Genomic DNA, 16,300 nt, shown 5'->3' on the forward strand with positions numbered 1-16,300 from the left:
GAAGGAAGCAGAGGAGTATTTCAGAATGAGTGAAGGAGTGAAGTTGAGCCTGGGATAAAAATTAGGGCAGGAGGGGAGCAAGTGGGGAAGAAGATGTTTTATTTTTTCTGTTTGTTTCTCACCATCCAACTCAATCTTTATTTGCAATGTCTTAAATTATTTTTCCCCTCGGACATATTTTTCCTACTGATGATAGCCAAGAAATGATCTACCTGTATTTATCCTGACCCATTTCATCTTATTTTCTCCCCCTCTTCCTTTGAGGATAGGCAGTGATAGAGCATCTGGGTGACAATGTGGCAGCCAGCTAAGGTCAGCCCACCTCAATAATACACATTTTTATTTTGCCAGTCCCTTTTTCATCTCATTTCATTTAAGTTCCTGCCTCTCTGGGAATACTTAAGTCTTTATTTTATATATATACATATATATACATATATACACACACTATACTTTAATACTTAAAGAAAGAAAGGTACCTTGTGATGTCACCCACAATGAATCTGCTCTAAACAGCAGGTTAGCAGAACCCAGTATCTAAAAGCCCAAGCATGTTAAAGCCAGTAGATAATTTGAAGAATAGGAATGCTATCAAAATAAGAATATAAAGCAGAATAATGGCAAACACCAAATACAGTTTTTCCCTCTTTGTTATTCATGTTTTTCAGTTGCTGGATAAAAGGGAAGACCTAGTTTCCAGATGATCCATAACTAAATAGTTACTCTAAAATGCTAATTACTTGTTACTTTTGTGTGCTTCACTGCATATCATAAACAGATATCTCAATGCTCTCAGCTTTCATGTGTTATTCTGCCATCTACATTATACCTAGAAGCAGCAAGGCCAAATTTGAAGAGAGTTTTGGCTCATAATTAAAAAACAAAGAATGGAAAACTTTATATGGAATTCAGAAGCATGAAACTGGATCCTTTTAAAGATCTAGCTTGGCTGCCAATGCTGAAGTCTGCTTATGACCAGTCTTCTCTTGAAAACATCAGTAGTGCTGAGAACGTATCCACAGAAATCACAAAATTCATTCATTTTAAACACCATGGTTGCTGGATTTCTCCATGGCACTGAAGCTCTTCTCAGAGGCCCAGTCCACTGAAGGCATTTAGAGGCTGACTCTAACGGCAACACGGTAGCAGCTTCAGACCATTCTCATTTGTCATACATATTTTGGTTCTAATCCATGTTCTTTCGGGGTTTCAGTTCAATGTATGATATGCCTACAGCACTTTTTTTTTTTTCTACTTGGACTAACCTGAAATAGGCATCTTTGTCAAGTTATAGAATGACTGAATGGTTAACATTAAAAGAAACAAATCAACAAAACAAAACAAAAATGCATTTGTCATTGGCTGACACAAAAGGACATCAGAAGTATATTTTTATTTCTACTTTGGATTATTCTCAGTTGAATGACAAAGCTGCTGTAAGTAATTTGGTGGTGTAGGGTCTCTGCTAATATTTAGGTAATGATTACAGAATACTGAATCACAAAAATGAGAGAATAAAAGCCAGATAGACCTCTATTTATGAAAATCATTTCCATTTCTGAGTGATACTGTTATCTACTAACTTGCTTAAACTGCATAAAGACTTATGGCTGAAAATCCAATTAGTGGAATGTTCCTATTATTCTGTTTTCCTAGAAGGCTCTTCTCAAATGTATTAAATTTTTTCTGAAATCTTTAAATTCACTGTCTAGAAACTGTTCTAATGCAAGCATATTCTAAAATAATATTTTTTCATGGTACTTATTAAAACGTTCACTTAAAAATTTTAATGAGTTAGAATGAATCTACAAAAGACACGATGTTTGTTGTAACTTTTACAATTAAAATAATCTAAAAATTCTTTAGCAAGCAGCTATTTCAGTTATACAAAATTATTTAGCTCCAAAATCAATCTGGAGTCTTACCTCATTTGCTTGTCTTTTTTAATTATTATTATTATTATTATTTGATCTTTATTATCCCTGCTATAATAATAGATTATTGAAAATTGAGCAAGTATACATGAATATGAATAAGTCATGTGATCATGTGCTTATATTCTCTGCTGGATCATTGTGGGCATAATGATACACTTCAAGATACAAACTCCTTTTGTACATGTTCTTCTATACAAGTAAACCTGAAAGTGAACAAAACATTTTCCTACTCACAAAATGCCTGTGTCTCAAAATCAAAAGATGTCATGGAACGGATACATTTTTAATTTAATGTTCTATTTGAAATCTATTTTAATTACTGACATTTTAACTGAGTAGCTCCTTCACAGAGGGGGAAAAGAGAGCTTCAGGGAGAGACAAAGGTTTGAGTTCCAGCTCGCTGTGGGCTACTCATAGACTGCCTTAATAATCAAGGTCTGCAGTGATTCCCAGTTTACTTAACTCTTTTTCATGTAATCATTCATATAGATATATATATATACATGTTTCTATAGAAAAACTGTATACATACACACACAATATACATAAATACACAATAAAAATTCTGACTTTCATCTCTGTGTGAAATACACTTTACACAAAGTAGGGAAACTATGGAGCAATGATTTTTATTCTTCCAGTGTTTTATGTGTAGAGCACATCCAGAAATTAAGGTAGTCCAAGATTCAGATATCCACAAAATTATCAGTGCTATGTAATTATCAAAGCTGTTTGACTTTATTATGATTTGAATCAGAAACTAAACTTGAAAATTCTATATGAAACAGAAACAACTACCAAAAATATTGGAAAAAGTAAAGTTTGAAATCTCAAAACACTCTGAATGAAAGCTGTCCAGATTTATGCAATGACTATTACTCATGTAACATCCAAAACTCACTGAAGTCACCAAAAAGATGGGAGTTTTTTCACTTATGTGACTAAAATTTGGATGACACCCATAACACCCTATTAGCTTCTATAAAATGGTTTAAAAATACATGAGGTAAGGAAAATGATCAGTTATGGTTATTTAGAAATGTATTTCTATGTCAGTAAGGTTTTTATTAATGTATGTGAGGGGTAGATGGAAGTAAAAGTTTTAAAAAGCAAAAACATCATACTATTATGGAATTAGGGATTACAGCATAGAAAGCAGTCTCCTGAATGGGTGGCTGAATTGTACTAAACAGTATAAATAAAGTCCAGCTTGGTATGAAGAAGGGCAGTAAAATTAGGCTAATTACCATTTGTGATTTGGCACTATAGCACATTTCAGGAGATTATGATCTTCTGAAAGAGAAATCATTTTGCAAATATCACTGTACTATTCAGATTGTTGAAATATTACCTCCTTTTACCTGTTATGTTGTATATTCCCAGTGCAGGAAGAGAACTTCAAATCTAGAGCTACTGGTAGGTTAAAGGTAAAACAAAAGGTAGAAAAAGATGGCATTTATAGACCCTTTATCCTCTGAAATCCACGGCTTTCTGGTATGTATCTACATGCTGAAAGGGCAGTGGTACCCATAAAAGAGTTTATTTGGATTTAAAGGTAGTAAAGAAGCTAGCAGAAATACTGGAGACTTCTTCTCATCCTGTCTTGGCTCCTGACTTCCTCAGCTGAAGCGTCCATACTCAATGCAGTTTTAATGTCTGTGAGCTAGAGAAGTACTTCTTCCAGTCTTTGAGTTCTTTATATCAGTTAATGACCAGATACACTACAATGTCAGTCTATGTACTAGGGTAGATAATACTTCTTAATCCTGGTCATATGGTCACAGAAACTGAAAGGCACTGTTTATAATAACCTCTCCAGTAATTTCTTTAAATAAACTACGAAAACTAAAATCAGTAATCCTGCCCTAAGTCTATATTCTACTTAAGTAGAGACGAGACTTTCCAGAAACATTATTCTTGGGGCAGTTTTATGTCATGCAGGCTGTCAGTGCTTTTTAGAGATCAGGCTTAATCAGGTCAAGAATATTTTTACTTTTTAAGCTATATCTAGTGTATAAAGAAGCTGCTGAATTCTGATCTGCAGCACTCCTTTTATTCTAAAATTCAATCCTCCAGTGGCTTTGCTAGACCATCATACTTTTAACTGACATACATTAGCTGCCACTGAAGAGTCAAATACCACCTGTATCTTCTCAGATGGTTCTTTCTTGCATTATAATGCAAAATTATGCACAAACCAAACACATATGACACCCATGTTACAACTGTATTTTCTGCACTTCGCTTTTTTGCTGCATCCTATCATTTGGGTTGTGAGTCTGTGAACTATGCTGAATGAATGGTTCCATGTGCCCAACTGTGGCTTGACTAATCTTAGCAGAGCTTTGAGTTGCTATGAAGACTGTATTTCTGGATCATCTTAGGGGAGATGGGCTGAACACTGCATAAGAAATTTTCCCAAAGATGTACCTTTTCATAAAAGTTTGTAAAATTCATAGGAATCTGACACCCTTGTCCTATGTGACCTCTCTGGAAATTGCAGCAGTGCAAAAACCCAAGAGTTATGGAAATGGTACCACACTACCCAAATAGTTAAGATTATTGGTCATTTTTGAATTTTATTTACGTATTTTTTTATCTATATACCAGATGTTTACAAAGAGTCAAAACAAAACCTTGCCTGAAAAATTCCCTAATTTTCAACTTTGAAAAGATTGCCAGGATGTGGAAAGAAATACTCTATGGTCTGTGCCACCAAAGTGACAGAGAGATGTATTTATAAGAGGAAGATAATAAAGTCAAACTATTCCAAGTTCAACTCTTTCCTTGTTCCTTTAGCTACCATTCTAAATGACTAATGTTCAACATTAAGTGAATATTTTAGAAATGTTGCTTAATTAAAAGTACAAAATCTTAACAGGCACTGCTTACAGGAGGTAGTTTTACTAGAAGGGACAGTTATGATAGTGTATACAATTAAAGCTTGTAAAGACAGAAATTAAATGCCAAAAGTTTTTAGTATATATTTGCATAACCTCTCTTCTACCAGTTGTTTCCAAGTTCTGGTTAAAGCACCTATATTTATTTTAGCTTGACTGGCCTTTTTCTGTACATAGATTGCCAAATGTGACAAACCATAAGCTGTTTTTCAGCAGTTTAGAGCATGGTGAACACAATGCTCCATGCTGAGTTTATGGATGAGTTATGCTGACTGCTCTATTAAAGAAATCTGTACTCAATCATTTAATCAATTTAAAAGAGAAACACTTTCAATTTTCATGTGATCAAGCCCACAGTCATGTCAGACTGACAGCAATATTTGGCAAGCAACTCTTTCTTCTCTTTAGAGAACTGTAAAGCAAAAATTCAGTAAGTTAGAGCAGCAACTTTTTTCATCAGTAGTGAACAATGGAAAAACAAGGGTGAATACTACATCTAAGATACGAGATTTGCCATTTGTGAGTCCTATATAAGGACACTGCTTTCCTCAACTAAGAATGGAAATTAATTCTTAAGTAATATATTAAAGAACTATTTCTGCCACAGGGTGTAGAGACATCACAGAAGATGCCATACATAAAGGATCACCCTGCAATTTTTATACTGATGAGATGGGTGTCTGGTTGTACTTTGTGACCACCTGGCACAGATATGATCAGTAGCATTTAGAGCTCAAGCTCAAATCTTTATGTGCTGCTTTAAGGAAAGTCTCATAGCTGGTAACCTGTGAGGTTTCAGCTCCTTTACTGATACAATACTGTAGTCTGTTAGATTGCATAAATAAGTACAGCTGTTTTATTGTAAGAAGAAAAGAAGAAAAAAATGTCTGGAAAAGTCTTGGAATAAAATACCCTGGAGCTGAAAACTGTTCACTGGTTAATGGTAATATTTTATACTGATTGCTTTTTAAGTATTTTTATTTACCTATCTGGTTCTTCACATTACTCTGGAATATCCTTAAAAATGACTTTCATTTTATGTTTCCAGTTATACTCTGAGGTCAGAGTCTAATTTATTAGCTTGTCTTAAATATAAATTGAAAACGTTTGGAAGCTGGAGCCTTTCATATTTATGCTCTATGATTATGGAATCAGCTTCTAATTCATATTTGGAAATCAGAATCTGATTTGTTCTTTGAATCAGAACTGAAAAGGAATGTGTTTGATGTTGGTTTTAATTTGGTCAGATATGTGAAATTAACTGGGACTTTTTCTGAATGATGCTGTAGAAAAAAATGCTGTGAAAGTTCATTATCTCCTTTTAATGATTAGTTCATTGTCAGACCCTTGAAAATACAGAGAAATCCAGAAACCTCTGATGTTTATTTGCATAAAGCTAATTTCATGCAGGAGGAGGTAGTGAAATGGGATACAAGAACTCTAACACATAAAAATTACATGAAATATAGCCCCTTAGTGCATAGATGGAAAAGCCTCTGTAATTCTGGGTCATTCTGACACAAAATTATCCTGCCTTTACAAATAAAACCAATATATCAAGCCTTAGCAAAACCTTGCTCTATATTCTTATCTTCTTGTTTTCTACCTCCGCCCCTACTGACTTCTTGGAAGATTTCTTGACCTCTTGTTTTTCTCCTCAACTTTCCAGTTTTTCTGTTGGCACAGAACTGAATATTATTGACCTGCTAGAAAGCCTTGCATCTGAATCTAATCCACTCATGTACTGACTTGCAATTTCAGCATCATTTTTTTATCTTAGAATTTGACCCACTTGTCATTAGGGTTAATATTTTTCTTGAGAATTATTCCATTCTTAATAGTTGATGATCCTCTGTGTGGGAGTCAATGGGCTTTTAGAGGAATAGAAATGAGAGAAGAACAATGGCACTCATATGATCATTGCTTTGGAGAGAAATGGAATTCAAAAATAAATGTCCAAAGGCTAACTAAAAAAAGATCAGGTAATGATAGTTAATAATTGCTCTTTCTGCTGTGGAAGGGAATCACCATCCAGCTTTACAACTGCTGCCAGGGACTTGCCTCAAGCTTTCTGTCTTCTTGTAAGAGGGGAAGTAGAGAGGCTAATGAATAATTCCAATATGCTATTTACCTCCATTTCTGCTACCCTAGTTCCAGGCATTAAATCCAAAACAAAATTTCCTTTCAGGGTAGCATACTTCTCCCTATCTCTTATTCAATACAGGAGTATTTTTTAGCCTGGAGAATAAATACTTTAGCCCCTTTAAGAAAGAAATCCCTCAAAAGAAAAGAATGATTAGACCTGACAGACAGCAATGTTAAATAGAAATGTAACATATAAAAAACAGATGATGAAAGAAATAGCTGTCACTGGGCTAGACTAAGCCCTTGCAAAATGGCTCTAGGCAGACCTTACTGGGAGTATATCACAGTATAAACTGAGTTCTTTGATTTCTCAGAAATACCCTTTCCTTCTCCATGAGAAGCTGTGTCTGCCCATTACAATCACCATCCTATGGCAACTTGAGGTAGTAGGGAAGATGAGGCAAATCCCTTCAGAGGATGTATTTTTGATGTACACATGACAGTCAGAACAACAAAGTAGAGGAAAGCCCATCCCAGTTGGAGAGGATGCCTAAGGCAAGGCAACCTATCCCCTGCATTGCTACATCAACTGTCAAAAAAGAAAGAAGGGTTATTGTCATGGGGGACTCCCTTTTGAAAGGGACAGAGGGCCCAATATGCTGACCGGACCCAACCCACAGGGAAGTCTGTTGCCTCCCTGGGGCTCGGGTGAGAGACTTTGCTAAGAAAGTCAAGTGCCTGGTACGGCCCACCGACTACTACCCCCTACTGGTCTTTCAGGCTGGTAATGATGAGGTGTCAATGAGAAGTCCAAGAGCAATCAAAAGGGACTTTATGGCTTTGGGGCGACTACTTAAAGGATCAGGGGCACAGGTTGTGTTTGCCTCTGTCCTTCTGATAGGGGGGATCGATGCTGACAAACAGACTCATCACATTAACACGTGGCTTCGGGACTGGTGCAACCGGCAGAATTTCGGGTTTTTCGATCACGGGAAGGTCTACGCAACACCGGGCCTGCTGGCACCAGATGGGATGCGCCTCTCTCAGAGAGGGGTGAGGATTTTTGCTCAGGAGTTGGCAGGGATGATAGATAGGGCTTTAAACTAGAGTTGAAGGGGGAAGGGGATAAAACCAGGCACGCTGGTGATGAGCTAAGGGATGGTGTGCTAGAATCAGAGGGACTGTGTGCTAGTGAGGCCCTTCAGTCGGCTACACAAGGTGCTGCGTGTAGGGAGGTGCATTTGAAGTGCTTCTACACAAACGTACGCAGTACAAGGAATAAAATGAATGAGCTAGAAGTCTTGGCCCAGTCCCGCAGCTATGACATCATCGGCATAAGCGAAACCTGGTGGGATGAGTCCTGTGGCTGGTGTGTTGAAATAGATGGTTACAGGCTCTTCAAGAGGGACAGGCAGGGTAGGCGAGGTGGCAGGGTGGCAATGTATGTGAAGCATGGGCTGGACTGTGTGGAACTTCAAGTTGGCGATGGCAAAGTTGAGAGCCTCTGGGTAAGGATTAAGGGACAAACAAATAAAGGAGATGTTGTTGTGGGAGTCTATTACAGACCACCTGGCCAGGACGACAACGCCTATGAATTATTAGCGGCAAGACCAGTTGTTCTCTGGATACCCACTACCCTGAGCTGGTGGAAGGGGATGGGGAGCAGGATGTGGCCCTCACTATCCACGAGGAAATGGTTGGCGACCTGCTACAGCACTTGGATGTACGCAAGTCGATGGGGCCGGATGGGATCCACCCAAGGGTACTGAGAGAACTGGCAGAGGAGCTGGCCAAGCCGCTTTCCATCATTTATCGACAGTCCTGGCTATCAGGAGAGGTCCCAGTCGACTGGCGGCTAGCAAATGTGACGCCCATCTACAAGAAGGGCCGGAGGGTAGACCCGGGGAACTATAGGCCTGTTAGTTTGACCTCAGTGTCAGGGAAACTCATGGAGCAGATTATCTTGAATGTCATCACGTGGCACTTGAAGGGCAACCAGGCGATCAGGCCCAGTCAGCATGGGTTTATGAAAGGTAAGTCCTGCTTGACGAACCTGATCTCCTTCTATGACCAAGTGATGCGCCTGGTGGATGAGGGGAAGGCTGTGGATGTGATCTACCTTGACTTCAGTAAGGCTTTTGACACTGTTTCCCACAACATTCTCCTCAAGAAACTGGCTGCTCGCGGCTTGGACTGGCGTACGCTTCGTTGGGTTAAAAACTGTCTGGATGGCCGGGCCCAAAGAGTTGTGGTGAATGGAGTCAAATCCAGTTGGAGGCCGGTCACTACTGGAGTCCCCCAGGGCTCAGTGCTGGGGCCGGTCCTCTTTAATATCTTTATCGATGACCTGGACGAGGGGATCGAGTGCACCCTCAGTAAGTTTGCAGATGACACCAAGTTAGGTGCGTGTGTCGATCTGCTCGAGGGAAGGAAGGCTCTGCAGGAGGATCTGGAGATAGGCTGGACCGATGGGCTGAGGTCAACTGTATGAAGTTCAACAAGGCCAAGTACCGGGTCCTGCACCTGGGGCGCAACAACCCCAAGCAGAGCTACAGGCTGGGAGATGAGTGGTTGGAAAGCTGCCTGGCAGAGAAGGACCTGGGAGTACTGGTTGATAGTCGGCTGAATATGAGCCAGCAGTGTGCTCAGGTGGCCAAGAAGGCCAACAGCATCCTGGCTTGTATAAGAAGCAGCGTGGCCAGCAGGTCTAGGGAGGTGATTGTCCCCCTGTACTCGGCACTGATGAGGCCGCACCTCGAGTACTGTGTTCAGTTTTGGGCCCCTCGCTACAGGAAGGACATGGAGGTGCTCGAGAGAGTCCAGAGGAGGGCGACAAAGCTGGTGAGGGGTCTGGAGAACAAGTCTTCTGAGGAGCGGCTGAGGGAACTGGGGTTGTTTAGCCTGGAGAAGAGGAGGCTCAGGGGACACCTCATCGCTCTCTATAGGTACAGACACAGACACAGACACAGACACAGATTTCTAGGTTGGAAGAGACCTCAAGATCATCGAGTCCAACCTCCGACCTAACACTAAGTACTCCACTAAACCATATTGCTAAGCTCTACATCTAAACATCTTTTAAAGACCTCCAGGGATGGTGACTCAACCACCTCCCTGGGCAGCCCGTTCCAATGCTTAATAACCCTTTCAGTAAAGAAGTACTTCCTAACATCGAACCTAAAACTCCCCTGTCGCAACTTTTGCCCATTCCCCCTTGTCCTGTCACCAGGCACGTGGGAGAACAGACCAACCCCCACCTTGCTACAGCCTCCTTTAAGGTAACTGTAGAGAGCGATAAGGTCGCCCCTGAGCCTCCTCTTCTCCAGGCTGAACAAGCCCAGCTCCCTCAGCCACTCCTCGTAAGACTTTTTCTCCAGACCCCTCACCAGCTTTGTCGCCCTTCTCTGGACTCGCTTGAGCACGTCCATGTCCTTCCTGTAGCGAGGGGCCCAAAACTGAACACAGTACTCAAGGTGCGGCCTCACCAGAGCCGAGTACAGGGGCACAATCACTTCCCAGTCGACTGGGACCTCCCCCGATAGCCAGGACTGCCGATAAATGATGGAAAACGGCTCGGCCAGCTCCTCTGCCAGTTCTTTCAGTACCCTCGGGTGCATCCCATCCGGCCCCATCGACTTGCGCACATCCAAGCTCCTTAGCAGGTCGCCAACCATTTCCTCATGAATAGCGAAGGCCACATCCTGCTCCCCATCCCCTTCCACCAGCTCAGGGTAGTGGGTATCCAGAGAACAACCGGTATTGCCGCTAAAGACTGAGGCAAAGGCGACATTAAGCACCTCAGCCTTTTCCTCATCCTTAGTAACTAGGTTTCCCCTCGCATCCAGTAAAGGATGGAGATTCTCCTTAGTCCTCCGTTTCACGTTGATATATTTGTAAAAGGATTTTTTGTTGTCTTTAACGGCAGTAGCCAGGTTGAGCTCCAGATGAGCTTTGGCCTTTCTAATTTTCTCCCTGCACAGCCTCGCTACATCCTTGTAGTCCTCCTCAGTGGCCCTCCCTTTTTTCCAAAGATTATAAACCCTCTTTTTTCTCCTAAGCACAAGCCGCAACTCTCTGTTCAGCCAGGCCGGTCTTCTTCCACGCCGGCTCGTCTTTGGGCACGTGGGGATGGACCGCTCCTGTGCCGTTAAGATTTCCTTCTTGAGGAGCGCCCAGCCTTCCTGGACTCCTCTGCCCTTCAGAACCGCCTCCCAAGGGACTCGGCCAACCAGCGTCCTGAGCAGCTCAAAGTCAGCCCTCCAGAAGTCCAAGACAGCAGTTTTACTGGTCCCCTTCCTGGCCTCGCCAAGAATAGAGAACTCTACCATTTCGTGGTCACTCTGTCCAAGACAGTTTCCGACCACCACATCTCCCACCAGTCCTTCTCTGTTTGTGAAGAGAAGGTCTAGCGGGGCACCACCCCTGGTAGGTTCACTGACCAGCTGCGTCAGGAAGCTATCTTACACGCTTTCCAGAAACCTCCTAGACTGCTTTCTCTGTGCCGTGTTGTGTTTCCAGGATATGTCCGGGAAGTTGAAGTCCCCCACGAGGACAAGCGCTGACGATTTTGCAACTTCTGTCAGTTGCCTATAAAACTCCTCATCCGTCTCCTCATCCTGGTTCGGCGGTCTATAACAGACCCCGACCAGGATGCTAGCCTTGCCGGCCTTCCCGCGGATCCTAACCCACAGGGACTCAACCTTATCATTCCCAGCCTGGAGTTCCACAACATCAAAAGATTCTCTAATGTAGAGAGCCACGCCACCACCCCCTCTGTGCTGCCTGTCCCTCCTGAAGAGCCTATAGCCAGGCATTGCAGCACTCCAGTCGTGGGAGCGGTCCCACCACGTCTCCGTGATGGCAACCAAGTCGTAGCCTGCCTGCTGCACGATGGCTTCCAGCTCCTCCTGTTTGTTACCCATGCTGCATGCATTAGTGTAGATGCACTTCAGCTGGGCCATCGCCTTCTTCCCCAGCCTAGCCGTTGTTTCCCCCGGCACAGCTCCAACAAGCCTTGTTTGAGCCCCTTGTTTGAGTACCTTAAAGGAGGCTGTAGAGAGGTGGGGGTTGGTCTTTTCTCCCACGTGCCTGGTGACAGGACGGGGGGGAATGGGCTCAAGTTGCGCCAGGGGAGGTTTAGGTTGGATATTAGGAAGAACTTCTTTACTGAAAGGGTTGTTAGGCATTGGAATGGACTGCCCAGGGAGGTGGTTGAGTCGCCATCCCTGGAGGTCTTTAAGAGACGTTTAGATGTAGTCCTTAGTGATATGGTTTAGTGGAGGTTTTGTTAGTGTTAGGACAGAGGTTGGACTAGATGATCTTGGAGGTCTCTTCCAACCTAGACGATTCTGTGATTCTGTGATTCTGTGATTCTTTGCAGAACTACGAGATGCCTCAAGATCAACTCTCCTTGTCCTAATGGGGGATTTCAACTTGCCAGACGTCAACTGGGATCACCACACGGCTGACACAAACAAGTCCAAGAGGTTCATAAAGCACCTAGATGATAACTTCTTTTTGCAGGTGCTAAGAGAGCCAACTAGGAAAGGTGCCCTCCTAGATCTGTTGCTGGAGAACGGAGAGGATCTTGTGGGAGACGTGGCAATTGGTGGCTGTCTCGGTCACAGTGACCATGAAGTGGTTGAGTTTAGAATTTATGGTGACAGAAGGAAAACTGTCACCAAAACTTCAGCCCTGGATAGGGGGAAAGCAGACTTCAGGCTGCTCAGGGAGCTAGTCAGCAAGGTCCCCTGGGAAACTGCTCTTGAAGGCATTGGTGTCCATCAGTGCTGGTCAATTTTTAAGCACTGCCTCCTAAAAGCACAAGATCAGGTGATTCCAAAATATCGGAAGTCAGGCAAGCAGGGCAGAAGGCCAGCCTGGCTGACCAGGGAACTTCTACTGGAGCTTAGGCGAAAAAAGAAAGTGTACAGCTCCTGGAAGTAGGGTCAGGCGATGAGGAAGGAATACAGGGATGCTGTTCATGTTTGTAGGGAGAAAATTCATGTGGCCAAAGCCCAACTAGAGTTGAAGCTGGCCATGTCTGTGGGAGACAATAAAAAAGTTTTTTTTAGATATGTGAACAGAAAAAGGAGAACCAAAGAAAACATAGGTCTGCTACTTGGTGGGGAGGGTCTTCTCACAGACAGTGACATAGGCAAAGCAGAGACTTTTAACGCCTTCTTCACCTCTGTCTTCAACACTGATGATGGTCTTTGGGACCCAGGGTACCCTGAGGTGGAGGACCGTGACGGTGGGAATGACAAACTCCCAACCGACCCTGAACATGTGCGGGATTTGCTGCTTCACCTGGATCCATACAAGTCCATGGGTCTGGATGGGATTCATCCCAGGGTGCTTAAAGAGCTGGCTGACGTCATCGCGGGACCTCTCTCAATTATTTTTCAACAGTCTTGGGAATCTGGAGAGGTCCCATTGGACTGGAAGCTGGCAAATGTTGTGCCAATTTTCAAGAAGGGTAAGAAAGAAGACCCTAGCAATTACAGGCCTGTCAGTCTCACATCAGTGCCTGGTAAAATTATGGACAGGATGATCCCTGAAGTTATTGAAGCTCACCTGGGGGACAATGCAGACATTGGTCCCAGCCAGCATGGGTTCACGAGGGGTAGGTCCTGCCTAACAAATTTGATTTCTTTTTGTGATAAGATCACCCATCTAGTTGATCAAGGGAAACCAGCGGATGTGATCTTCTTAGACTTCAGCAAAGCTTTTGACATGGTTTCCCGCAGGATCCTACTGGACAAAATGTCCAGCATACAGCTAAACAAAAACATCATATGATGGGTGAGCAATTGGCTGAAGGGCAGGGCTCAAAGGGTTGTGGTAAATGGGGCCACATCTGGCTGGCGAATGGTCACTAGTGGGGTCCCTCAAGGCTCGATTTTAGGGCCAATCCTCTTCAATGTTTTTATAAATGATTTGGATGTAGGCCTAGAAGGTGTTTTGAGCAAATTTGCCGACGACACCAAACTTGGAGGACTTGTGGACTCGGATGAGGGTGGAAAGGCCTTGCAGAGAGATCTGGACAGATTGGAGAGTTGGGCGATCACCAACCACATGAAGTTTAACAAAAGCAAGTGCCGGGTCCTGCACCTGGGACAGGGCAACCCTGGCTATACGTACAGACTGGGCGACGAGACGCTGGAGAGCAGCCCCGCAGAGAGGGATCTGGGGGTTGTGGTTGATAGCAAGTTGAATATGAGCCAGCAGTGTGCCCTGGCAGCCAGGAGGGCCAACCCTATCCTGGCGTGCAACAAGCACGGCGTTGCTGGTCAGTCAAGGGAAGTGAGTGTCCCACTCTACTCTGCGCTGGTGCGGCCTCACCTCAAGTACTGTGTGCAGTTCTGGGCACCACAGTACAAAAAGGACATTAAACTGTTGGAGAGTATCCAGAGGAGGGCAACGAAGATGGTGAAGGGCCTAGAGGGGAAGACATATGAGGAGCGGCTGAGGTCACTTGGCCTGTTCAGCCTGGAGAAGAGGAGGCTGAGGGGCGACCTCATCGCAGTCTACAACTTCGCGAGGGGGAGTGGAGAGGCAGGTGACCTTTTCTCCGTTATCACCAGTGACAGGACCCGCAGGAACAGTGTTAAGCTGAGGCAGGGGAAGTTTAGGCTGGACATCAGGAAGAGGTTCTTCACCGAGAGGGTGGTCGCACACTGGAACAGGCTCCCCAGGGAAGTAGTCACTGCACCAAGCCTGTCTGAATTTAAGAGATTGGACTGTGCACTTAGTCACATGGTCTAAACTTTTGGGCAGACCTTTGCGGTGCCAGGAGTTGGACTTGATGATCCTTATGGGTCCCTTCCAACTCGGGATATTCTATGATTCTATGATTCTATGACGTACTTTTTCTAAGGTCACGACTTCGTCTTTTCACCCCAGTGCTTTTTTTTTTTTTGATTTTTTTTGTCTAAAGAGAGTAAGTCTCATCGTTCCCAGGCTCTCATTTAAGTTTGGTGTGAACTCAAAGACTGAAGTTTTTGTTTTCAAAAGAATATTTGACATGTGATCTGTAGGCTAATAAAAAAAAAAAAAAAAATCACTCTTGATCACTAATGTCCTCTCCTTAGGCAGAAGACAACTGCTCTAAATGCATCAGAAGTCTAGCTAGTAGTGAAAACAGGAAAGAAGATAAAAGATGTCTCTTACATCCTACTACAAATTTGTGAGACACTCATTCACCCATAAGAAATGTGTTTATCTTCACCCTCCTGTCTCAACAAGACCTATAGGAAAAAGCTGAATGAGATGGTAGGAATGCTAAAAAAGTTTACTCATGGAAGAACTTGTCAGTAACAATTCACAACAAGAAAAAAAAATAAAATAAAAAAATAAAAAAATAATTAAAAAAAAGAAAAGAGCCCATGGAAAAAGCACTAGACTGAACTGTGTTTTGTTTTTGGTAAGTTCTACATGCAGCTAGACCCTGCTGATAAGGTCAGAGAAGCAAATGGTGCGCAATGTTGTTTCAAGATGCTAGAAGCAAAGGCAAAGGTTCTCCTCCTAAGAAGCCCTGATAGACAGGCGTTTATGCAATATTTTTGGATTCATTGTGTATACTCTGTTTCTTAAAGGCTCAGTGCCGCCAGTCACTCAAGTATAGCAAAGAAGTCAGCAAAAGGTCAACAATGTCTTTTCATAAAAGTCTACTGAGCTTTGTCTTCCTTGCCGTGATTTTGTGATACAAGCTTTTGAGGATGGAAGGGTAGTATTCACCTGCAGCTTACTTACAGCAATAGCAACTCACTCTTTTGCAGTTATATGGCAATGTAACTTAAAACACTAGTCACGCATCTGACATATGCAAACAATGTGGAAACTGGGAAAGTTAGTGTGTATCCATTGTATATGTAAGTCTATGTATGAACGTGTGGTGTGTGTGTATAATTATATAAGTATATATCATACAGTTATAGGTAAATATATATAAAACAACACTGAGCTTTTGGACTGGAGCAAACTGTGGCAGAAAACAGAGATAAAAAGTAGCAGGCAGGTCTTTGATTTGACTTCCTGGTGAAGGAGACTACAGAGCACTTGATCCCTTTGCCCCTTCTTGCCCCGAGCTCACTGCAGTCGGAAAGGTGTGCAGACTCAAGCATGCATGATTCATTCTGTCATCTGGTAGAACTTAACTGTAAATGCAACCATCCAAATTACTACATGGCTTATAAAATGGCTTAAGTGCTGATCTATACTATTCTTACTCCCTTTTCTTCCCCCTCATGGCACAGTATAGAAGTTTTGAAGAGCCTGAGGAAGACAGATCATTAATAAGTAAGCAACTTAAGGCACACTGATATTATCCCACTTGTGACTACCTGGCAAAGGCTCAGTTTCTCTGTTTCCCTTCAA

The sequence above is a fragment of the Cygnus atratus genome, chromosome 1 (genome assembly GCF_013377495.2).
Source record: "Cygnus atratus isolate AKBS03 ecotype Queensland, Australia chromosome 1, CAtr_DNAZoo_HiC_assembly, whole genome shotgun sequence".
NCBI lineage: Eukaryota > Metazoa > Chordata > Aves > Anseriformes > Anatidae > Cygnus > Cygnus atratus.